At 46.0% G+C, this 25523-nt stretch overlaps 1 long non-coding RNA gene across 1 annotated transcript; it reads right to left on the bottom strand.

Moving 5' to 3' along the window:
- Positions 1 to 12041: 12041 nt before the first annotated feature.
- LOC110340119 lies at positions 12042 to 23849 on the bottom strand. Its single transcript, XR_002381903.2, has 5 exons — positions 23773 to 23849; positions 22292 to 23601; positions 21871 to 22087; positions 18777 to 18892; positions 12042 to 12784 (listed from the first exon to the last, which is right to left on the bottom strand). It is a non-coding gene; the product is annotated as an uncharacterized LOC110340119 (long non-coding RNA).
- Positions 23850 to 25523: the final 1674 nt, after the last annotated feature.

Raw genomic sequence — 25523 nt, 5'->3', positions numbered from 1 at the left:
CTCATTCAGAACCCTGCTTCAACCAACGTAGGTGAAAAAATTGACCTCCACATCAAATTGAACAAAGACAAGTGGGAATTAGTAACCAAGGGAGATGGCTGGGAGTCAGCAGATGGACAGTTACTATGGAGACAGCAAGGCTAGGGGGATTTATTATTTTATTAAGACTCACTTAATTCTGTGTTGGTGTTTTACCTGCATGTATGTCTGTGTGAGGTTGCAAGATTCCCTGGAACTGGAGTTACAGTTGTGAGCTGACATGGATGCTGGGAATCAAACTAGGTCCTCTGGAAGAGCAGCCAGTACTCTTAACCCTGAGTCATCTCTCCAGTCCCAAACTATGGAGATGCTTGTTTGACCAGCATAACACACTTTCCTCAGAAAATAGGCGTGGGTGATATTACAATTGGGCTGTGAGCAATTTGATTATATATATTGAAAATAGAAAACTTTTAATGGAACTGACTTAACAGGAATCTTGCCCAAACTGGACTAGACCAGCTGATGACAGAGATCAGGTAAAGACCTGGTCAAGAAGCCTGAATCAAGTTTGTTTGAGGAGAGTCTGCTTGGTCTGTAAGTTTCTGCTCCTGTCCATGTCATCAATAAGTGCCTTTGTTCCCACCAGAGATACTTACTGTGTAGCCTATACTTAACTGGGTGAGTGAGTCTCCCTGGGTCAAGGAGAACCCTCCAGAAGTAATTGGGGTGGAACCCTCTTGATAGCACCCTGACCAAGGATGCTGCCTTGTGAGGGGTGGATAGGCCCCAGCAGTAATGACCAGTGGGGGCATCTACAAGAGTGGGATCTGAAGGAGTCAGGAGGAAGCTCAGAACCAGTGTCCATGGCTCCTGGCCAAGACAGACTTTCTTTTTTAATGTCAAAGTACAGAATAAGTCAGAAGAGGAACATTTCATAACAGGTTACACAGAAATTCAAAGCATATTCCACCCTGAGCACAGCCAGCCTCAAGCTATTAAGCAGGGTTGAACCTGGCTAGTACTTAGTGGGATGGAAGATATTCAAAACATCTATTTATAAAACAAATTAAGTATGGAATTTCAAAACAAACCGTAACAGTCATTATATGCATGGCACAGAGAAAATGTGTTTCATTTATTTAAAGTTGCTACAGACATACTAGGCAAAAATCCTCGTCAGCTACACATCTGACAATAGATCATTATCTAAAACATATAAAGAACACAAAAACTAAAAACGTTAAACCAAATCACCCAAATGATAGACGGACAAATGAGTTGAGCAATTCTCAAAAGAAGTACAGACGGCCATGAAAAAAGTTCACCATCAGAGAAACACAAGCTACACTGAGGTCCCACCTCATCTCAGCCAGAGGAGCTGCCAGATCATCAAGAAACTAAGTGACAAGGGGTGGTGACAGTGTGGGAAATGTGTACCCCATATATAGTTACTGGAATGCAAGTCAGTATAGTCACTGTAGAACTGAGTGTGAAAGCTCCTCAATAAAACTAAAATATAACTACTATATGGTCCAAATATGTTTCCTGGGGACATTTGAAGGGAATCTAAGTCAGTCCGTTGTGGTGTTTTGTTTCATTTTTTAAAAAACTCTTACTCTTTGCTCTTTGAGGGCCCACCATCCAGCTCCCAAATAAACACATGGAGGCTGATCCTCACTTATGAATGCCTGGTCTTAGCTTGTTTTATTTCTAGCCAGTTTTTCTTAATAATTATCCCATCTATCTTTTGCCTTTGGGCTTTTACCTTTCTCTATTCTATGTACCTTTCCTTACTTCTTACTATGTAGCTGGCTGTGTTGCTGGGTGGCCCCTAACGTCCTCTCTCCTTCTTTTCTCGCTCCTCCCTTTTTCCCTCTTCTCTTTTCCTTCTGCCTATTCTCTCTGCCAGCCAGCCCCACCTATCCCTCTCCTGCATAGTTATTGGCTATTCATTCTTTATTAGACCAATCAGGTGTTTTAGACAAGCAAAGTAAGACAGCTTTACAGAGTTAAATAAATGCAACTTAAAAGAATACAACACATCTTTGCATCATTAAACAAATGTTCTACAGCATAAACAAATATAACACACATTAAACTAGTATGCCACAACAGTCCATGAGACAGATACCCACACAAATGTGTTTTTTGTGATGCTGTCTGTAACAGCTAAGGTATGGGATCCAGTTGGACACCCACCAAAGAATGATTGACAGATGATAGATGACAAATAAATGGCAGATAAACACAATGTAGTTTACTCATCTATAACTGGAACAAAAATTTATCATTCGCAGAAACATGACTAGAACTCAAGATCGTTATGAGAAATAAGTCAGACTCAGAAAGACAAACATCACATTTCATATGTGAAATCTAGATTTGTTTTTTTAAAAAGAGAACATGACATTGAAGGGAGGCTATTGGTGGGGAAGAGGAGCATGGGGAGGACAAAGAGGGACAAGATAGGACAGTGGGATAAAGATGGGCAGTAACAATGAGACACATGAGTGAATTTCATAATGGAATCATTATTTTGCATTCCTTTCTATCCTGGTTTCTGGAATAATCTCATAGGATTTGACAGCCCTGGGGTTTTTTTTTTATTTGAAAGACTCTGTTGCTGTTTCAGTCTCATTGCTCATAAAAGGATCTGTTGAAGTCATCAATTTTCTTCTGAGTTCTCCAGTTTTATGGAACAACTTTGATATGGTTTGAGTGTGAATTGTCCTCAGTAGGCTCATGGGTTTGGTCATGTTGCTACATGTGGCACTCTTCTGGGAAGTTGTGGGACCTGTAGGAAGGCAGGGACTATGTAGAGAAAGTGAGTGACATAAATGCAGATTTCTGGCTTATAGTCTAGTCCCAATCCCATCCTGAGCACCCTTATTCCTGCGGCACCATGGTCTTGCTGCCACAGTTGCAAGCCGTGCATTTCTCCAGGATGAACTGTACCTTTCAAACTGTGAGCCAAAAAGAATGCTTCCTTTTTCAAGTGGCTTCTTTTTGTGTATTTTGTCACAGCCACGAGGAAAGTAACCCATAGAAGCCTATGGCACAATGCAAAAGTACAAAACATACCGTCTTAGTTGGGGTTACTATTGTTGTGATAAAACACTAAGACAAAAAAAATCAGCAAGGCAAGGGTTTACTTGGCTTATTTTTACACTTTGGAGTCCATCATTGAAAGGAAGTTGGGACAGGAACTCAAACTGGGCTGGAACCTGGAGGTGGGAGCTGATGCAGAGACCATGGAGGGGGTGCTGCTTTCTGGCTTGCTTATCATGGCTTGTAGAACCCAGGATCACCAGCACAGGGATGGCACCACCCACAATGGGCTGGGCCCTCCCCCCAGAAATCATTAGTTATGAAAATGCCCTACAGACTTGCCTAGAGGCAGATTTTAGAGAGGCATTTCCTTCTCCTTGATGAGTCTAGCTTGTATCAAGTTGATATAAAACTAGCCAGAGCACATAATATGTATATGAATATTGGAAATAGTACAGAAAAATTGAGAGCTTGTAGAAAAATATGAATACTACCAATCTCTGAGTAGTGCTTGCTTTTAAATGTTCTATTTATATTTCTCAATATTTTCAACAAACATATATATGTAATATTTCTATAAAATTTAAAGGCTGAAAACACATTTCCAGAAAGAATTCCTTTGGTGGTATGCCAGGGCTTAGAACTGTTTATAACGGGAGTTAGATAATGGTGAGTGTATCAGTTACTTTTTTTTGCTGCTGTGACAAAATATCTGTTTAAAGGAGGTTTGTTTTTAGCTCATAACTTTTCAGAATAGAGTTCATAAGGCTTGGATAGGTATGATGCAGTGGCTGCCTCCCAGGGTAGTTTGAGCTTGAATCCCAGCTTGTTCACATGTTAGCAGCTCAGAAATCAGAGATCTCAGGCCGAAATCAGAGATAAATATCACCTTCAAGGTGCACCCCCTGCAACCCATTTCTGCTAGCTGGACCACTGGCCCAAAGATTCCACAGCACCCGAAAACAGTCACAAGCTAGGGCCAAGTGTTCAAACACAGGACCCTGTTGAGGACATTTAGGACTCAAAGCATAATATTGATTGCTCCTCTGGTAATAGCAACTGGGTCTCCATCTAACTGACTGGCTATTTATTTATGGTATGGCCTTGAGCAAACTATTTACCCTATTTTTCCTGCATTTCATTCTTAATAAAATATAGGTAGTGATGGCCTTTTATTCCAGCCTTTTTCTCTTAAGCCACCAACAGCTCCCAAATCATGACATGGAGACTTCTTACTAGTCATAAATGCTCAGTCTTATCTTAGCTCTTACTTTAATCTGTTTCTCTTTACCTACGTTTTTCCTCAGGGCCATTTACGTTTTCTTTCTATATGTCTTACTTTGTGTCTTCTGGCTGGCCCAGGGCAACTCCCTCTCTATCTCCCTTGTCCTCTCCTTCTTCTCTCTCATTCTTCTTGAGCCCAGATTTCTCCTCCTATTTATTCTCCCTGCCCACCAGCCCTGCCTGTCCCTCTACTGCCTAGCTATTGAATAGTTCACCTTTCTTAGACCAATCATGTACCTTAGTCAGGCAAAGTGAAACAAATGTAACACATCCTTACATCATTTACAAATGTAGCAGAAACAAATGTAACACTGTCGTACCTGCCTGAGCAGTCTGCATCCGAGAATGTAGCAAGGTGGTCGGGATAGATGACACAGAGACCAGTCGGTTGCGTTAAGAAACTTTATGCTCTCCAAGGCTTAGGAGAACTCCCCAAGAAAAAACGCTTCCCTTTTTAAAGACTTCTGCCATCCATACACACACAATTCTCCAACCGAGCTCTCACACGCCTCTCACAGCTCTCCCAGACTTCTCACCCTCCTGACTGGTGGTTAAAATCTCTGGCCCCAGAATCCGGGAGAAACAACAGGGAGCAGGAAGAAGCATCTAGCCGTAGGGGGTATCAAAGTCATGGTGTTTCAGTGAGCGAGCCCTTATCTGAGCCCTAACAAGAGCTTTATGGCACTGAATTGTTTTCAGTAAACATGTTTTCAGTAAACATTATCTCACAGCTGCCTGCTCCCAGGCCGAAGGGGAAGTGGGTTTCTGCTCAAGGTCTGGTGTCCCCACATAACACATCCTTACATTTACAAACGCAGCTGGAACAAATGTAACAACACACCTTCACATAGTTAAAGTAGTGTTCAACAGTATAAACAAATGTAACCCATTTTTACATAGTTAAATTTCCATCCACCATAGGGTGTTCACTGCTCTCGGAGAGGATCTGGGTTCAGTTCCCAGCACCTACTTGGGGCTCACAACTGCCTGCAGCCCCAGTTCTAGGGGATCAGATGCTCTCTTCTGAATCACTCGAACACCTATACTATGTGATGCACACATATTCACACGCGTACATGCACATATATAAATAATAAAATCCAGGCACATACATATAAATAAGAAGTAGACATATATGCATGCACACACAACTATATAATACATAAAAGAAAACCTTCACCCTTATCACCCCCCCCCCGTGACAGTTCTCATTGTATAGAACAAAAAGAAAGCGTTTGCCCCAGCTGCATAGCACATTTACCACAAACAAGCTTCATTTTAATACCGCCTTCCCTACCTCAGCTCCTGAAACTACTCAGTTTCCCAATAATGGGGAGCCAGGACTCATATTCTCTGCCTACAAAGCAAGAAGCTGAGCATGTCCTGTCACTCCTGCAGGAGCATTCCCAGTCAGGGATGACCTGCCCGTTACAAAACAGCTGTGAAAATAAATGCACCGGCAGCATTGACATCATCGTGTTTATAATGACAATATAATTATATTATCATTTAATATTATTAATTGATGAACCCTATATAAACCTCTTAGCTTTTTACTGATGTGCACTATTCTTTTTCTCTTGGAGCAACACTGCCACCTACTGGCACATATGGAACTACCTGCCAAGCATTCTGCATTCCACTAACCAGGTCTAGAATAGTTGTGGGAAAACTATGTCCGTTGTGAATGTGTACCTACTTCTCCTAAACAACATGATTATTAAAGCAACTGTTTATATAGCATTTATATTGGATTAAATATTATAAGTGATCTAGAGGTTTTTAAAGCATACACAGGGAGGTGCACAGGGTATGTGAAAACGGTGTACCATTTGTATAAGGGACTTGAGCAGCCTTGATGTTTAGTAGCTGATAGGGAATTTCCTGGAACACCCTCAGCCCTGGATACTGAAGGGGAATTCTACTGGGTGTCATATTGACTGGGGGAAATTGATAAGGGCTAGAGGGACTTTCTATAGGCTGCTCAGAAAGGTCACTCTGAGGACATGACGGTGACACTGAGAAGTAACTATTATAACAGGGGCTGGGGCATTGGGTCAGTAAAGCGCTCACTATGGAAGCATAGCGTCATGAATTTGGATCCCCAGTACCCATATAAAAAAGCTGGGCACAGCAGCACTCATCTGTAAATCCCTGGTGGCAGGAGTCTGAGGAGGGCACCAACTGTCAACTTCTGGTCTGCGCGCGTGCACACACACACACACACACACACACACTACACTACACACACACTCGTACACACACACTATACACACACTCGTACACACACACACTACACTACACACACACTCGTACACACACACACATACACACACAGAGGAGAGAGAGAGAGAGAGAGAGAGAGAGAGAGAGAGAGAGAGAGAGAGAGAGAGAGAGAGAGAGAGAGAGAGAGACTCACAGATTTATGTGCGAACACACAGGGAGTTTAAGCAGACTTCTGTGTGTTTAGGCCTCTGGTACTCTGAATAACAGCTGTAAAACCAGTCAAAGGTTGTTAATAACTTTAAACAAAATCACCCAAGCTAGAATAGAAGAATGAATGTGTGGCATTCCAGAACTATAAATAGTATTTTACGGCACTTAGCGGAGTGAAAATATCTTCGCTTGTATTAAAAGCTAATTTCCCCCTGTGGATCTTAATCACAAATGTTTGAAAGGCTGATGTTCATAGGCTGACTTAAGTAGCAAGTCTGAGAAGAAGAGGAGGAAGAGGAGGAGGAAGAGGAGGAGATGGAGGAAGAGGAGGACCTGGAGGAGGAGGAAGAGGAAGAGGAGGAGGAGGAACTGGAGGAGGTGAAGGAGGAAGAGGAGGAGGAAGAGGAAGAGGAGGAGGAGGAGCTGGAGGAGGTGAAGGAGGAAGAGGAGGAGGAGGAGCTGGAGGAGGAAGAGGAGGAGGTGGAGGAGAAGGTGGAGGAGGAGGAGGAGCTGGAGGAGGTGAAGGAGGAAGAGGAGGAGGAGGAGCTGGAGGAGGAAGAGGAGGAGGTGGAGGAGAAGGTGGAGGAGGAGGAGGAGCTGGAGGAGGAAGAGGAGGAGGTGGAGGAGAAGGTGGAGGAGGAGGAGGAGCTGGAGGAGGAGGAGGAAGAGGAGGAGGAGGAGCTGGAGGAGGAAGAGGAGGAGGAGGAGGAGAAGGTGGAGGAGGAGGAGGAGCTGGAGGAGGAAGAGGAGGAGGTGGAGGAGAAGGTGGAGGAGGAAGAGGAGGAGGAGGAGGAGAAGGTGGAGGAGGAGGAGAGGAGGAGGAGGAGGAGAAGGTGGAGGAGGAGGAGGAGCTGGAGGAGGAAGAGGAGGAGGAGGAGGAGAAGGTGGAGGAGGAGGAGAAGGAGGAAGAGGAGGAGGAGGAGCTGGAGGAGGAAGAGGAGGAGGAGGAGGAGAAGGTGGAGGAGGAGGAGGAGCTGGAGGAGGAGAAGGTGGAGGAGGAGGAGGAGCTGGAGGAGGAAGAGGAGGAGGTGGAGGAGAAGGTGGAGGAGGAGGAGGAGCTGGAGGAGGTGAAGGAGGAAGAGGAGGAGGAGGAGCTGGAGGAGGAAGAGGAGGAGGTGGAGGAGGAGGAGGAGGAGCTGGAGGAGGAGGAGGAGGAGGAGGAGGAGGAGGAGGTGGAGGAGAAGGTGGAGGAGGAGGAGGAGAAGGTGGAGGAGGAGGAGGAGGAGGAGGAGGAGGAGGAGGAGCTGGAGGAGGAGGAGGTGGAGGAGGAGGTGGAGGAGAAGGTGGAGGAGGAGGAGGAGCTGGAGGAGGAAGAGGAGGAGGTGGAGGAGAAGGTGGAGGAGGAGGAGGAGGAGGAGCTGGAGGAGGAAGAGGAGGAGGAGGAGGAGGAGGAGGAGGAGGTGGAGGAGCTGGAGGAGGAAGAGGAGGAGGAAGAGGAGGAGGAGGAGGAAGAGGAGGAGGAGGAAGAGGAGGAGGAGGAGGAGGAGGAGGAGGTGGAGGAGGAAGAGGAGGACTGTACTAAGAGTACAGAAAAACCCTAGAGCAGTCAAAAGAGCCAAAGGCACCCTGAGAACATCTAGGGACAAAATGGGCTAGCTAGGGATATGAGCTTAAAATTGTAGTTTGGCCAAGAGGGCAGGGGGCAGCTGAGGTGAGTTTGGGCTTTGAAATAGGAAAAAAAAAAGTTAACCTAATAAAATCTACATTGCACCACAAGGTGGCAGGAGAGAGCTGTGCTAGCTGGAACAAATGGGTTGGCAGCCTTAATGACTGGCACTCCTGTGGGTGGCATGCTCTGTGGTTCTCTAGGAAATTAAAGAGGCAGGGTGGCGTCAGAGCCTTAAGGGCATAGAAACAGTGTGGTAGACAAAGCCAGATGAAGCGTGGAAGTTCACTTCCAAGGCCTTGTTAACACCCTGACCTTCAGAGACATACAAAATCAGCCTGTGTTGCTTTAAGCCACCTGGGTTGTGTTTGTTGGAGAGCAACCTGGGAAACGTATATCCTTCTAGAGAATTACAGGTTTCTTAAGGTGTTCTGCAGGCCTGAACGTCCAAGGCTTGAAGTGTATGGATTTAGGACAGTCCTAGAAGAAATTATCCTACGGAAAAGTGTTTGACTCCTGTCTTAGGGTTTCTATTTCTATGAAGAGACACCATGACCACGGCAACTTTTATAAAAGATGTGGCGATAGCTTGCTTGAACAAATAAAACCTGTCTGAAGATCAGAGGGCGGAGCCAGCCACTAGCTAGCCATAGAGGTCTGGAGGTCTGTACAGACAGGCAGGAAGTGAGATGGCTGGGAGGAAACAGGAAGTGAGATGGCGGGCAGAGACAGGATACAAGCGGGAAGAAACAGGCTCGCTCACTCAGAGCATCAGACAGGTTTTATTTGTTCAAGTAAGATATCAACACAGAAAGAAACACGTTTAACTGGGGTGCCTTACAGTTCCAGAGGTTTAGTCCATTATCATCATGGGGGGACATGGTGGCGTGCCGGCAGACATGGTGCTGGAGAGGTGGCTGAGAGTCCTGCCTCTTGCCCAGCAACAGGAAGTAAACTCAGATACTGGGTGGTATCTCGAGCACATATTAGACCTCAAATCCCACTGCTACAATGGGCTTTGTACTTCCTCCAACAGGGTCACACCTACTCCAACAAGGCTACGGTTCCTGATAGTGCCTCTCCCTGCAGGGGCCATTTTCTTTCAAACCCCACTGCCTGGTTGCATAAGGCTTGTAGCTGTTATCAGCTCCCTTCCCGTGTTGCATACTTCATTCCACTTTCAGATGCTCCAGCAGCAAGAAGAGGCGTCCGTATCTAGGAGGACTACCTGCAAAGCACAGGCACTTAGCCCCGCAGTGCCGGCCTCCGTTATTTGTCTGGTTGCTGTAATAAATACTTAAGGTCTATTTTAACTCCGTTCTGAGGAACAGCCCGTCCCAGCGGTCACATTGCTTTCACAGTCAGGAGCAGAAGTGAGGCTGCTGCCTTCTCCTTCTTATTTAATAAGTCCAGGGCATCAGTGTAGCGAATGGTGCCACCCACACACACAGTAGGGTCTTCCCACATGAATTAACCTGATCTAGACAATCCCTCACAGGCTTGTACAGAGACTCATGCACTCTTGAGAACCCTTCATCGCTGTGTCAGGAAGTGTGTTTCCCGGGTGACTCTAGATCTGCACTGACCATTGCTGCTTCACAATGACCTTCTGTAGTGTTTCGAGTTCTAGGTGCCAGTCATGATTTCTTCTTGTCACCCTTGTCACCTGTCAGTGAGGCTGCCTGCCAGATTCATTTATCGGAACGGCAAACTCCTACCCCCCCCAACAAACGCTATTTGTGTCTATTCCATTGGCTCTAGCAATACAGTCTTATTTCTTATCTGCAGGGAAAGGCCACAGAGCAAGAATCAAAGGCTGTCATCCACTCCAGCAGCGCAAAATGAAATCATAGGAGAGAATGCTCTACACACTGGGTGGATCTGAACTGTCATTTGGTCCAGATGTTTCTGGTTTATCCTCATCTTTTTAACAGAGCACTGACCTCTATTATCACCTGAAGTAAAACAAGGAATAACAGAGCAATGTTAAAAGGGGGGATAATTCCAGGAGAGTGGGCGGGTGCTGAGCTGAGGGTGAGTACCAGGGAATCGGTGTTGTCAGCTGCCTTGCCTTGCAAGGCTATTTCTTCATGTGGGTTTGATTAAAGAGTTCTTGTGACAGGAACTTATTATTTTTGTTTCCCTTTTAGTGGACTATCATAGAAACCGAGGCTCTATTTGGAGAGCTGACTCTCACTTTGAGGGGTCAACTCCAGTTGCAGGCAGGTTAATGAAGGATACACGGAGGTGACTTGAGTGTGTGACATAAAGTCTGAAGGAACCACGACTCCAAGAGTTCAGACTGCAATGCTGGCTTATTGCTCACCTTCTAAATGACAGCTCTCCTGAGAAAGAGTTACCGGGAAAGCTGCTCAGCACTCAGCCAAGACTCCAACCATATTGTAATTAGACAGCCTGCAGCAGCTTAGGACAAAGCTGGAACTTAATTTTGGATTTGTGCCGCACAAATTACTTAAAGAGGCTTGAGAATACCGAGGAATTTGCTAATTCCTTAGTGATTTTCTTCAGCTATCCTAACATAGGCAGGAAATGAATTCTCACTGGTAATTGCTAGCCTACAAAACCAATTTTCATAGTCTTTTTTTTTTAATTTTAAGAGATATGGTCTTGCTTCATAGCTCAGGCTGGCCTCAAAGTTATGAACTTTCCACCTAGCCCTCCTGAGTACTGGGATTACATGTGTGGGCCTCTAGTGACTAGAGATAAGTAGAAGATGGAAACGGTTGGCCACATATCCTAGCAAACAGAATCACAGAATGTCAGAGATCCCCCAGGAAAGCACAGCTTCCAACTTTCTAGCTGACAAGTAGCTTTCGCCATACCTAAATCATCAGCCAGGCCTCTTCATGCCCAGGTCAGCACTCTGCCTCGTGAGCACTAGGCCAAAATCCCGATTCTGACTTAACCACCTCCAGGGTTCTTGACCCGAGCAAAACACTCACCCTCTCTGTCCTAACTGTTTGTTTGTCAACTTGAAATAAGTCAGAGTTGTGATAAGAGGACTCTTCATTGAGAAAGCGCCTTTATCTGATTAGCCTGTAGAGCAGTCTGACTGGGAAGGCCCAGCGTACTGTGGGTGCTGCTTTCCCTGGGCAGGTAGAAGTAAAGTGTATAAGAAAGCAGGCTGAGCGAGCCATGAGGGGCAGGAGAGAAAGCAGCACTGACTTCCTTCCCCTGGCTGGCTCAGCCTGCTTTCTTACAGAACCCAGGACCACCAGCCCAGGGATGGCTCCACCCACAATGGGCGGGGCTCTCCCCCTCCCACCCTGTGATCACTAATTACAAAACTGCCCTACAGCTGGATCTTTTGGAGTCCTTTTCTCAATTGAGGTTCCCTCCTTTCAGATAACACTAACTTGTGTCAAGTTGATATAAAACTAACCAGGACAGACAGAAACCGGGGGTCTGCGTGTGGTGATGGAAATGATGGCAGAGGGAACATAGAGTTAAATCAGACCAGCATTGTTCACAAGGGCCCACCTAAGGCTGGAACTCACAGTCCAAGGGCACTGACTGCTTGGCTGGCTGGATCAGGACCCAAAAATGCCCACAGTGAGTGTGCCTACCGTGAGTGTTTTCCTATCTCCCTGCACCTGCGGCAGAGGAGGGGATTTGCACACTCAGAGAGTCCGGGTAGTGTGATGCTGTCCAATGCTTCCTGGCATCCAACTCCTCAAATCCTTGGACTCTCCTACAGTGCCTTTCCATGCTGAGTGGAGTGACGGCTAGTGATACTGAGTAGGCCACCACAGCTGGATTTTATTGGAGGAGATGGAAGGGTCGAGAGAGAAAGGAACTCCCCAACAGTTTTCTCTGAGGAGTTTTGGGAGGGCAGTAGCCCGTCACCTCTGGTCACAAACCTGTCATCCATGATTCCTGTGCACCCGGTGGAATCCTGCATGGAGCCGAGCTTTTTCCCGGGAAGTGTCGGTCCCCAGATTTTCCTTTCTTCAAAGGAAGCTGCCTTCCTGGGATGATGAGACTTTTCTTGCTTGGGTTTCAGGGCTTGAAGCCTGAGCACCTGGCTCCTAATACACCAGCCTTCATGTCTTACCATGACTGCTGAACATTGTGACTGCTGTCCATTTATCTGCTGACTAAAATCCTCCTGCATGGAAGTGATTGAGGGACCCGAGGCACTTCGTGGCAATACAACATTTGCCAGGCACACACTTGGGTCATTCATCACGGCGTTCGGGAACTTTGGTTACATGGAGAGATGGGACGGAAGCCTTCCTGGGTTTTTCTTATTTGGTTGACTGCGACAGGATCTTGCTATGTAAGCCAGGCTGGTCTTTGTAACTTGCTATGTAATCTATGCTGGCCTTGAACTCATGATCCTTCTGCCTCCTCCTCCCAAGAGCTGGCATTATAGGCATGCACCCCACACGTGACTTGAAAGCTTTTCTAAGGAGACACATTAAAACCAGAGAAAGAAACAGAACCATCTTAAGCATTTGACAAAAATAGCAGTTTGGTAAAGAACAGTGAGTGCAATTTTCTTTTCAGGGCCTCAGAAAGTACTGGATATAGACCCGTGAAACCATTTACCATGGCGTATGCTGTTAGAATCGTAAAGCGTTGCTCTCAGTGAGCACAAGGCTGTTCTTCTGAAAACAGGAGGTTTTCTCTGTGGGTCTTACTGCATAATTCTTTCCCTATCAGCTCAGTGTGCCACTGACCCTTCTGACTACACAGGCTCACTAGGTTCCAGTGTGACGTCAGTCTTGGGTGATAGCATTGACAAAGCAGACAAGGTGCCTATACACAGTGTAGGACAGACACTGTGAAGCGTCATGGAGGAGTCAGATTCTGGGGCAAAGGGGAAGTAAGGAAGGCTGCTCCCCAGGTCAGGGTCAGAAAAGGTAGCAGGAGACCTGGGGCCTCCAAGGAGAAGAGCCATATACCACCCTATCCAGACAGTTGCAGCAGGGTCAGAAGCCAGCAGGGTAGCCCAGCCAGTAAGCAGAGAAGGGTAGTGTGGTGATTTGAAACAAAATGGCCCCAAAGGGAGTGGCACTATTAGGAGGTGTGGCTTTGTTAGAGTAGGTGTGGCCTTGTTGGAGGAAGTATGTCACTGAGGGTAGGCTCTGAGCTGTCCTATGCTCAAGCTATTCCCAGTGAGACAGTCTACTTCCTGTTGCCTGCATATGGAAATGTAGCAAGCTACGTCTCCAGCATCTTACCTGTCTGTACACCACCATATGCCACCAGGATGATAATGGACTGAACCTCTGAACTGTAAGGGAGCCATCCCAATTAAATGTTCTTCTTTATAAGAGTTGCTGTGGTCATGGTGACTCTTCACAGCGATAGAAACCCCACTTGGGCCAGAACTTACAATAAGAGGCACAAGAGGCCAGGAAAAGACTTAAGTAAGGAGGTGATGTCATTGAAAGATTCTTTTCTTTTCTTTTTTTGATGACTGGGATGAATTCACAATTGAATAATCTGTTTTTCTTTGTTATAACAGAGTACCTGAGTCAATGCAACTGGATCTTACATGGCTTCCAGCTATGGAGTTAACCATGGTAGAAGAGATGACATGTAACATTGAATCTACTGCAGCTGCTGCCATGCTTGTCAGGGAATGGGGCATTGAGTCAGACTCCATGTACTAGAGTGTGATGAAATACACATTTGTGCCGGGCGGTGGTGGCGCACGCCTTTAATTCCAGCACTCGGGGGGGGGGGGCAGAGGCAGGCCGATCTCTGTGAGTTCGAGGCTGGGCTGGACTGACAGCCTCCAAAATAATACAGAGAAACCCTGTCTCGTAAAACCAAAAAAAAAAAAAAAAAAAGAAATACACATTTGTGATTGAAGGGACTGCAATATATTTGACAACTGTGAGGAAGCTGACTGTAGGATCAGCTTTGCACTGAATATAAATCGTTCTATTTCGGTTGTATCGTATCTGAGGTGATGACAAGACAGGGCTCTGGAACTCTCTCAGACAGCTGAAGATTAAGGAGCAGAGCTCGGATGATAGACAAGGAGCTTGAAGAGGAGATAAAGTTTTAAAGTCATCTGCAAGAAACTGGCATGCTACAAATGGAGGTCAAAGCAGCAAGGGTTGAGCCCTGGGCCGGGGCAGAGGTAGAGAGGCCAGAAGTAGAAAATGAGCGACATCACTTCCGACTTCTAAGAACTTGACATCTTGCTGGAAACTCTCACTACACACACCGAAAAGACTGGGGAGCCAAAGAAGACTATAAAAATGATGCTGAGGGTTACCTCTCTGTGAGCCATTGTTCAGGGAGAACCCAGAGGCTTCCAAAAATAACATGGGTTGCCTAGAACTAGATTGTAAGACAAAAATAGTGAAGCCACACACACTTGAATTGTAGGACATAGAAAAATCAAGCTGGAACCGACCTAAAAACTTCCTCCTTGCTGGCCAATTTTCTTGGGTGCCAGAAGGTACTCTTTGGGCTGCTGAGGAAGAAAATTCACCAATGGTGTTACCTACTGGTGAACTCTGCATGTTATAATACTGATCTACCAGGCAAGGTGTTTTACCTATCACTGGTAAAATAGTGATACAAGTGTTATGAGGGTAACCAAACACTGTGTAACTGAATTTGAGGATCATCCCATAAGGGGAATACACATCTGGTACTGGAAACCTGGTCAAAAGACCATCACTCAAGAGGTCACAGGCCTTAGGGGTGAAAGTACTACTGTTATCTTTATGGACATATTGCTAAACTGCTTTCTAAGTGTGTGTGTGTGTGTTGAGGCTCATCAGCTGCAGGAGAGCCCTTGGTGCTGATCCCCATCGCTACCCCAGCCAGCTGGGGCTATTTTCTCAGCACCTCCTCCCTCTCACCCATACCCTTACTGCCTTTGGAACCTTCCCAGGTTGCTTCTTTCTGCCCAGGCTGGCCTCCCGTTCCTGACCTGCTGCCATGTTTTCTAGAATCAAATTCTAGAACATCACCGTGGATGACCTCGCCTTCCAAGGGTCAAGGTCAACATCTCAGCTCTCATTGCCTTTGGTATTGTTCATTCATTCACAAACTTATTCCCCAGATAGATCGTGAACACCCCTGTTATAAAAGCTTGCTTGGGGATACAGCAGATGTGGTGGGTTACCCCTTTAATTCTAGAACTCCGGAAGTAGAGGTAGGTTGGTCTCTGTGAGTTTTAGGCCAACCTGATTTACACCGTGAGCTCCAGGCCAGCCAGGAAAATATTTTGGTTGGGGATCGGGGCAATGCCCACTCAGTACTAGCTAGAGCAGATGTGTGAGGGAAGCTGGCTCTTCCGCTCACTGTCCACAGGCTTTGTGATGTCGCTTGGGATAGGTGACCGCAGCCAAGCCTCCTCATCCCAAGTTCCTCTTGAGGTGAAGGCATGCTGTTAGGAGAGTGAGTCCTCCATGGGCTTCCTCTGCAGCTCCCACTGCCTGAACCAACATTTTCATTCAACAGTAGGGACTCTGAAGCTCATTTCTGGGAGGTTTTAAGAAAACATTTGCCCATTTAAGTTTTTTTTTCTCTCTCTCTCTCCAAAAATGGCTAGAGAAAAGGCAAGGTTCTTCTATTTCCCAGAAAATAGAAAAGTTACTTTAGTTAAGTATGTCATTTCAACAACTTTCAAAGGGACAATAATGCTGGTCACAGACTCGATCTCAGCAAACTGCAGACAAATGGAAATTAGTGACTCAGAAGAGACTCCATCCAGAGAGTTAAATCCCTACCAGCCTGGCTGCTGGACCCATTGCGGACTGGGTGGTGCCCTTGGTCTCTTTGGTTGTGGCTTCCATTTGTTGTTTCCCCCTTAACATTTTAGAATGCCTGCTTGGTATCAGGGACAAGGAGGAGAAAAGAGAAGTGAGAGGTGAGAAGGAGGAAGTGGAGGAGAAAGAGAAGGAAGAGGAGGAGGAAGTGGAGGAAGAGGAGGAAGGGCACTAAGTTTTCTTCCGAGGGCCATGTACACACCTCACCTGGAATATTCCCACAACATTACTGTTGGAAGCAGTGGTTTAGAATCTGTGGTGATTTGTCAGATCAGCCTCACTGCCCCTGCTTCTGGCAAGGGACAGGAGCTGGAGAAGTGTCTGTGCCCCCAAAGCATGTTCCCGTTGTCCCTGATGACTTATGTAATAATGGTCTGGTCCCCAATTGCCTTTGCTATGAGATGGTGGAGTCACGGCCATCGGGGTCATGTCTCTGCACACTGACATTGGCACGTGGATACATTTTGAAGAGTACAGATCTCCAGAATCAGAACAAACAATCTTGCTCCATTGAAGCCTATGAAGGAGTCACATTCACAGAGTCACTGACAAAGAGATAAAAGATGCTTCCTGCAAGCTTGCAGCCCAGAGTGAAACTGAACGAGACAGCTCCTTGCAGTCCCTTCTCTGTTCAGGCCTGCTCCCTGCAAGGTGTTTGTGGCAAATGAGTGCCCCTGTGGTCAAGAGGTTGGGGTTCAGCTTTTCCCATATTGCTGAGAGACCCGGCCAACATACCTGCTTCTCTTCTTCCCACCCAGACCTTTCAGACAAAGCCATCCTGGAACCATAGGGCTTGACTCCTGGTGTGCCAGCCTGCCAGGAAGTCACTGCTCACAGATGGGGTCCTCATGTGACACACCTCCAGATCTTAGCACAACCAACACCACAGTGAGACACCAACTCTGACCGAAGAGCCCAGCACATATTAGTACTGTTGACACCATGATGGAGCCACACAGACTCTGACTCCCGCCAAGAAGAGAACGAAAGCTTAATCCATCATAGCCCATAGTTCTGGGGACATCCCCAGGGATACTAGCCTTGCTTTTGGCTTCTGTAGCTCTGCTGGTTGCTAACTGCTCTTGCTAATTGAAGTGTGTCAACCAGGATATGGTTTTTGTGCATAAAATCCAAGATGGATTAGACTAGTGGCTGCATAATTTGGGCAAGTTCCCCGTGTAGCTTGCCAGCCAGTGGATAAAGACTTCCTATTGGCTTTAAGAGTCTGTGAGTTCTTTGAAGGTGTGACCCCACAATACCAATACCGAGACCGGCCCCTGGATGCCAGTCTGCCATCTGGTCACTGCTCACAGATGAGGTCCTGGGTTTGAACACTACCAATTATTTTGCTCTTAGCGAAAGAAGATAGAAGAGCCTGTGATAAGACAAATGTCATACTAAAATCACACTGACACCCGACAGAGATGCCTCTTTAAAGGAGATTGGACAGAGCCATTTTAGCTAGCAGACAAGTAACAAGAGGAGGTTAACCCTGAAATCACCAAGATCAATGTATTACCATGGAGAAAAATGAGGAAGGGGTGCCTAGCCAGGGGAGACCCTGGAAATGCTTATATGGCTCCTTGTTTGTGTACTCAAGCAGATCATCTAGTACACTGTTTCTTAACCTGTGGGTCTTGATTCCTTATGGGGTTGCATATCAGAATTCTACATATCAGATATTTACATTATGACTCATAAGAGTAGCAACATTATAGTTATGAAGTAGCAGCTAAATATTGTTATGGCTGGGGGTCACCACAATGTGAGGAACTATATTAAAAGGTCACAGCATTAGGAAGGATGAAGAAACATTGTGGTATGTTTTCAGTCATATTACTTACCACGTGAACAGCAAGGTGTGTTGTTAGAGATGATGTTAGCTGTCAAAAGTGGGTGTGGCTGCCATTTTGAGCACCCTTCTGTTTATAAATAGTAACTCAGATGAACTCATAAGATAATTGCAGGAAGCTGTTTACAAAATCTGTTTCCTCTTTTCACTTTAACAATTGAGGCACTAACTAGAAATGCCACCCTTTCTGAGATCCAAGTCTGCAAACTCAGATTTTGTAGGGCGTGCCCAGATAATTTTCACCGTTGTAAATAACCATCCACCATCCTTCAGAGGTATGCCCCTATTGTTTTCATACCTCAGGTCTTTGCAAGGGCATTATTTACCTTTCAGAAACAGATCTCACAAGAGCTCAGTTGGCTTCCTGAGGACTGCCCATAAGGCCTAATGCTGGCCAGTCATCCTCTGAAGGCCTCCTGAGTTGTCCTGAAGGACACATAGGAAGTCATGAACTTGTGGCAACTCCTGTAGATAGAAAGATACCTGACCAAGCAGAAACATGAAGCCTGGGGCCAAGGCTCATGTTCACAGGTACACCTGAAACTCACTCTGACTACATAGGCCAGTTCAAGTGGGTTTGCGATAAAACTTCTGAGAAATAAACACCCCAGTGCATTAGGTAAGTTAAAAGATCCCCAATATCCTCCCCCTCAAGTCCGTACTATAGTTCTTGAGAACCTATACCCTGGAGTCAAAGCTGGGAGACTGAACCATGCTTATTTCCGTAGCCCTCAGAGCCCTGGATAGAGTGACAATCCCAGCTAGTGGCTGGGCGTGCCAGTCCTGGGGCTGCATGCCTGTTTACCTGTCTCCTCGCCGTGGACAAGTTGCTTCCTTTCTGCGTGCCTCAGTTTCCTTCTGGATATAATGGTAAGTTGCCATGAGAACCAAGTCTCCCACGTGATGATTTCAGAAGAATGCCTGCCACACACACAGCGTCTATTTAATATGGTGAGCAGCTAAAATCAACCAAATGTAAATGAGTAGCAAACCTTGTGTACAGCTGCTGGAAATGTAAAGATTTGGGTTTAATTCTTTCACATTGACTTTCTGTTCCCTAGAAGTTAGGGCAGTGTCTCCCACACGGATCGACTGTGTTTTTGTCCATTATGGCTATCCTCAAGACCACTCCCCCCCAAATCCAGTGACCCTGTGGTCTAAAAAGTGTCTTTCTCACTGAGCAAGGGCCCCCTAAGACCCAGTATCTGAATGTCTCTGTCCAGGACACCTGATCTTACCAGGCCTCCCTAAAGAGACAACTCTGCTTTTTCAACCGACACATGCCAGTCACAGAGTAGATCCTTACTGAACGCTGTCTGAGAAACATGACAATGGAACAGGCCTGTGTGGTACTTAGATGAAATCTCTGGTTCCTTAAGGCCTCTCCATGGATGGAGGACTCTTGCTTGTGTCCTTCTGGAGGCCACACCTTTCCAACACTGAACTTTGTTTAAACTTTGTAATGGGGGGGGCATGGATGGGCGGAGCCTACAGTGCAGTAAATGCAATATGCCTATCAAAGTAGATTCTAAATGCAGCCTCCAGGGACACGACCTTGCCCTAGTTTAAGATAAGAAATGGGGAACACAATCTGATTACTGCGAGAGAGATTGATGGCAGCTTGGGCCCGGGCGGTGAGTCAAGCCATCCGCTACAGGGTCCCTTGACACATCCGTCAGCTGACCCAAGCCTAGATCCAGTTTCAGCCAAGTCAGCAGTGGCTTCCCTTTGTCCTCTCAGCTAATCCCAGTGCCAAGCATGTGACGCTTGGGTGGCTCACACATGAAGAGTGCTTTAGGGTCCACGGTAGATTTCATTACAGCCCGTGCAGTGGTTGATCCACCAGGCACCTTGCAAAAGTGTTGAACTTCTAGGATTAAAAGCCACAGGGGGTAGGGGTGCTCTTTAGAACGCAGAGTTGGCATAGGTACCCCGGCTAAAAGCATCTTGTGTTCTGCAGATTGACACCCCCAGAGAACTCTTGGTGGCGAGTTACTTTAAAGACCCAAATTGGTAAAGATGCTTCAACCCTAACCCTCATGTCTCACCGAACTTCAGAGCTCTTCTGTTTTGTCCATTTAAATTTTATTTATTTATGTTTTTCTGTGGACGAGAAGACTGAGGAAGTGAAATAACCTGTCTGGGTTCCCTGGAGTAGGTCTCCCAAAGGCTTTCCTACCAGCCTGTGGTGCTTTTGTGGAGCATTTAGGGGGTGGGACCTGGTGTGAGGGAGTTGGGTCATTTGGGAGAGCACCCTTGAAGGGGCTGTCCTGACTTGTAACTTGAATGTGAAATGCCCCTCCACCCCTAGACTCATGTTTCTGAACACTTGGCCCCCAGATGGCCTGTCCTTTTTGAAGACGATGATACCTGTGAGAAGTTAAACCTTTCTGGAAGAAGTGGGTCATGGAGGTTCTCACTTCCTGTTCATTCTCCGCTTCCTGTCTGTGACTACAGTGTCGCCACCTGACTTCCTGTTCCGTGCCTTCCCTGCTTGCTGCTGTGGCTTCCCTGCCATGATGGAATGAGCCCTTGACTGAACCCTGAGCTAGAATGATCCTTTCCTCCCCCAAGTTGCTGTTGTGTAGGTATTTCTTTTTATCACAGCAATAGGACAAGGAACTAACACAGAACCCTGCCCCTTCCTCTCTCTCCTTTTGCTTCCCGACCACCATGAAGCCCCAAATGATAGGCGGTTTTGATCCATGGACTGTGAGTCAGAATAATCCTTTCCTTCTACGTTGTTTGTCTCAGGTAATTTGTCACAGCTGGTCAGCTCTTCCATTGTGACGAATAGGTGAGGGAAACAATGGAAGATTTCTTTGGGCTCACAGTTCTAAAGGTCTCAGTCCATCGTGGCAGGGAGAGCAGCTCGCAGCATGGTGGCCAGGAAGCTGAGAGAGACCGCCTGCATTGCAGGCTTTCCTCTTCCTTTTGATTCCAACTGGGTCCCAACTCACATGATGATACCATGCACCCACATTCAGGGTGGGTCCGTTGCCCTTAGTTAATCTTCACAGATTCAACCAGAGACCTGCTTGTCAACCCTTCTGGCTGTTTTTTCCAATGCAATCAAGATTACACATCATAGTACTGGAGAGCTAAGACGAGCACCTTAAAGAGGAATCCGGCCCAATCCACTTGCTACTCCAAACTCTTTCAGCATTTAAAAATGAGCATGTTTTATGGAGCTGGCATACGGATATTTGTGCTATTTTAAGTTCTGTTTACTTTTCTTTAACAGATCATTTTGCACTCAGCGCCCACATCAACCAACACGTTCACACAGCATCTCATTAGTTCATACTTGGCTGTGTACCATAGCATCCTTGCTAAATTGACAAAATACCCTCTAAAATAGATTTTCAGCAGATTCCATGGTGAATGGTGTCACCTGCGCTGACCTGACACCACTCTATGGGGAAAGAAGCCCTGACATTTCATTTCTTCTTCGAAGTCACTGCCACAAATCTTTTTACAGTAGCTGCCTCCAGCTAAATGCCAGGCTGTTCCTCAAGAATGGTGAGGAAAGCTAATTCCCATTCCTGCCTTTCACCTGTCTCTTTCTGTTAGGGGCTCAGCCCAGGCAATTTTATTACTGGGAAAAAGAAGCCAGCCTGTTCTTTGTTTTTTATTTTTATATTCACCCGCATTCCATCACGGTAAATGCCACATCTGAAATCAAACTCAGGGTCATTTCCTTCATTAACTCCGACGATGCCCCAGACACACAGGGCGGTGGAAGGCAAGAGCTGGTTACAAAGGTGTCCTCCTCTGACCTCCACTGAGCACCGTGATATATGTACCCAGGTTTCATATGTGTGTGCACACACAGCACACACACACACACACACACACACACACACACACACACCCAAAGGAAAAGAAAAATGCTTTACCTGAACAAGCAAAGAGTAAAGAACTACTAGAATAAAGAGGATGTTTGTGTGAGAGCCAGGAAGGGCCAGTCACTCCAGCCATTCAGTGGGCAGTCCCCAAACTTCTGTCGTGTTGAAACTAAAGATGCGAGCCTCAAAACATCCAAGATCCATTCAGAGGCTGCTGGACACCTTCAATGGTATCTCAGGATGAGTCCCCAGTGACTTAGGAAGGATCCTAAAAATAAAATAGAGCTGTAACTGTATTCATGATTTTTCACACAGAAATAGCCAAGACTTTTGGAGGCTTCATTTTCTAACTACGCCACTTTGCATTTTAAAAAGATGTGAACAGTATCGCTTGACATATACGAAAATACAGAAGGCTGAGCTAGCTGGCTTTGTCCCCCCAGTCCCCAGCTTTGCTGCAGCCAATGCTTACCTCTTCAAGTATCTTCGCATCTAGTGCCAAATCCAAGTCATTGCCTACCATGCTGAAGATGGCACCCAAATGCCTGTTCTGTTATTGTTTTATTTTTAGACAGGATCTCACTATGTAGCTGTAGCTGGCCTGGAACTTGCCATGTAGACCAGACTGGCCCCAAACTCAAAGAGATCCACAGGCCTCTGCTTCTGGAATGTTGGGATTAGAGACATGCACCACCGCCAAACCCCAGATGCCTTTTTATGCTAACTGGCTGCTGAAGTTTGTTTTCGGTTAGTTGCAGGATTTGGGGGGGGGAAGGAGTTGTGCCTCAAACTTGTAGTAGGTTCTAAATATGGAACTAAACCCCTTCAGTGCTAAACTGTATAAACAGGCAGATGGGAGAGAAATGTAATTATGATTTTTTTACAATTAATTTAAAAAGTCAATGTTTTTTTTCTCCTCTTGGAATGCAAAGCAAGTAAATCTTCGAGATGTCAGGAAAGTGTTCAGTTGTATTCAAAAGGCAAAAATAGGGGCTGTAGAGATGGCTCAGGGGTTAAGAGCACTTGATGCCCTTGGAGAACCAGAGTCCTGTTCCTGGCACCATCAAGCTGCTAACAGACACCTACAGCTCCATCCTCAGAGATCTGTCATTCTCTTTTGATCCATGGGTGCTGGTATCCACACTCACAAGTACATACCTACACATGGACACACAAATCATTTTTAATTACATTTGTCTGGTTTGGTTTTTCCAGACAAGCTGTCTCTGTGTAACAGCTCTGGCTGTCCTGGAACTCTCTTGGTAGACCAGGCTGGCCTCAAATTCATAGAGATCCACCTGCCAATGCCTCCAAAGTCCTAGGATCAAAGACATACTTTTATCTTTGGAATCCCAAAGGAAAGTAATTGTCAAAGTTGTAGTATAGATGACAGACTGCAGATGTGTGGACCACAGCTTCCAGGGTGAAGGCTTGTGAGCCTGATGGTTTCAGGTGGGTTCGGGAGTGTGAATTCTTAAACAGGCATTCTGGGTGGCTGGCTCCGTGTGGGGAGCCCACCATCCCATTCTGCACAAAGTTCACTCAGAGATCCCTGAGGGGTGAGTGGAGGGAATCGGCAAGTCAGAAGGACGCCTCCTCGTGGATGAGAATGGTAGTTAATCATGATCATCCCTTTGGTTAGATTGAGAGCTTCCTGGAAGAGATTAATGAAGCACACTTCTGGCTGTGAGGGATTTCTAGAGATGACTGACAGAAATGCAGTAATTGATGGAAAAAGCCATACCCCAAGTGGGAATGATATCTGTGAACAGTCTGCAGCCCCTGTTGGGAAAAAGAAAAGGCAGCAAAAGGATAAATCCAGCCAACGTGTACAAACTTATTTCCTAAGCCAGTGCATCTATCGCCGCCACCACCCTTTGGTATAGCAACCTTTCAGTGTGGCTCACTCCTTGAGGACTTTCAACATCCCCAGAGACATTGTCACTGGCCCACCTTGTTCTGAGGTTTCTGGTTTCTTGGAAACAGCAACCACAGGGCTCTGTGGCTCTCCACATTTAGGAAGCCGTTGCTGGACCAGCCTAATAAATCCCTTCTTTACAATCCACTGTCCCCCCCCCTCGCTCACTCACTCGCTCTATCCTATTGTGAGAAGCAATGGCCCTCACTTCATAATAAGCACCATGGAGACCTAAAGTAGTGAACTCCAGACACTTATTTCACAATCCTGTGAATCCAGGTGCCTGCCTACAGTCACAGGTGCCCTGGTTAACTGCAGAGAATGGTTTATAAAACCTGAATGTGTGACCTGTCCCCTCTTTAATAATCAGGAAATTACCATCTTACATGTTACTTAGGCATTATCTCTCCCTCTGTAACTTAGGTTTGTCTTTTTCTCAGTAAAAAAAAAAGAAAAAAAGTGGGTGGGTTTATCTCTACATTTTATACCATTTATCTGAAAGCTCAGCAGATGTATGACCTTGAAGACAAACCTGACTGGTGGTAATTTTCCACCCTCAACTGCTGTGTGAGATGAGGGAAAATAGCTAAATTATTAGGCCTCAGCAGGGGCCCAGTGTTTTCTGTTTATTTGTAGCTAGGCCTAAGTTGGCTCAAGGCACCTTTGAAAAAAAAGGTAAGATTTTATTTCTTACAACTGTTGATTTTGTTCCTCTGGAGAACCCTGACTGATACAAGGAGCTATCAGAATGGCAAAGTGACTGGACTTTCCGTCATTTGACAGTTCAGTGTGAACTAGCTACCAATGATCAGAAAAGAAACGTCGTGTCTCTAATGGTAAATGGCAATAGCCTTCTCTTTTCTTAGCTATCTTATGGCAACGCTCCCCAATTTCGCATCATGAAGCAACAATTTTATGATTTCCCTCCATTTGATGTATTAATGTCGTCATCATCAGAAGGCTGCAATAGTCCATAGTGACGCAGTTATGGACAAAGCCAGGACTGGAGAGTAACCAGAGAGAGCTCAAGCCCAAAGCAAAGAATCTTCATTTTGGTTTGTGGGTGCAAACTTCTGTGATAATATTTACTAATGCCTTCTGGGGTGTGGGCCCCAAAGGACCAGAGCATGAAGGAAGTATCTGACATTGTTAATGGTGGTGAGACAACAGGGAGTCGTGAGCACTGTACCAAGGCAGAGCATGGTTTCTACACAGGAGAGTGGGTCAGGGTGGCTGGAGTGGCCAAATTTCCAAGAAATTATGGGACACCTCCCGATTGCATAATGTCCTGATATTAAGAAAAACGCGATTATTCTGCCGGAAGGGCACATGCCCACAGGCTGGGTTTGTCTGTTTCCCATGGGTTTGATACCTCTACTGCTGTCACTCTCTGAAGGATCACTGCATTTAAGTAATACTAGGGTTTGGAGCTACTGACAACATACGGCCCTGGACATTGCTGTAGAGCAGGGCCTGATGGCTTCCTTAAAAGGCCACATAGTCAATGTGTTGAGCTTTGGGGGCAATTTCACCTCTTATTTAAATTTTTATCACAGCCTGAAAGTAGCCACAGGCAATCCTTAAACTTCTGAATGAAGCTGTTTATTCCAGTTGAAGCCCATTTACAGGCTACTGTCAATCCAGAAGGCACTCTGCCTGCTCCATCTCTGGGGATCTTGTTGGAGGAATCTTTAGCAATCATTTAATTAATGTGACTTATCAATTTTAAATGAGAACCACAGCCATCATGGCTTATGCTGAAATGCGTTACAACAAAAATCTTTCG

Source organism: Mesocricetus auratus, unplaced genomic scaffold (genome assembly GCF_017639785.1).
Source record: "Mesocricetus auratus isolate SY011 unplaced genomic scaffold, BCM_Maur_2.0 Super-Scaffold_100018, whole genome shotgun sequence".
Classification (NCBI taxonomy): domain Eukaryota; kingdom Metazoa; phylum Chordata; class Mammalia; order Rodentia; family Cricetidae; genus Mesocricetus; species Mesocricetus auratus.
The sequence above is the reverse complement of the archived record's forward strand: the minus strand, read 5'-3'. Positions and strand labels throughout refer to the sequence as shown.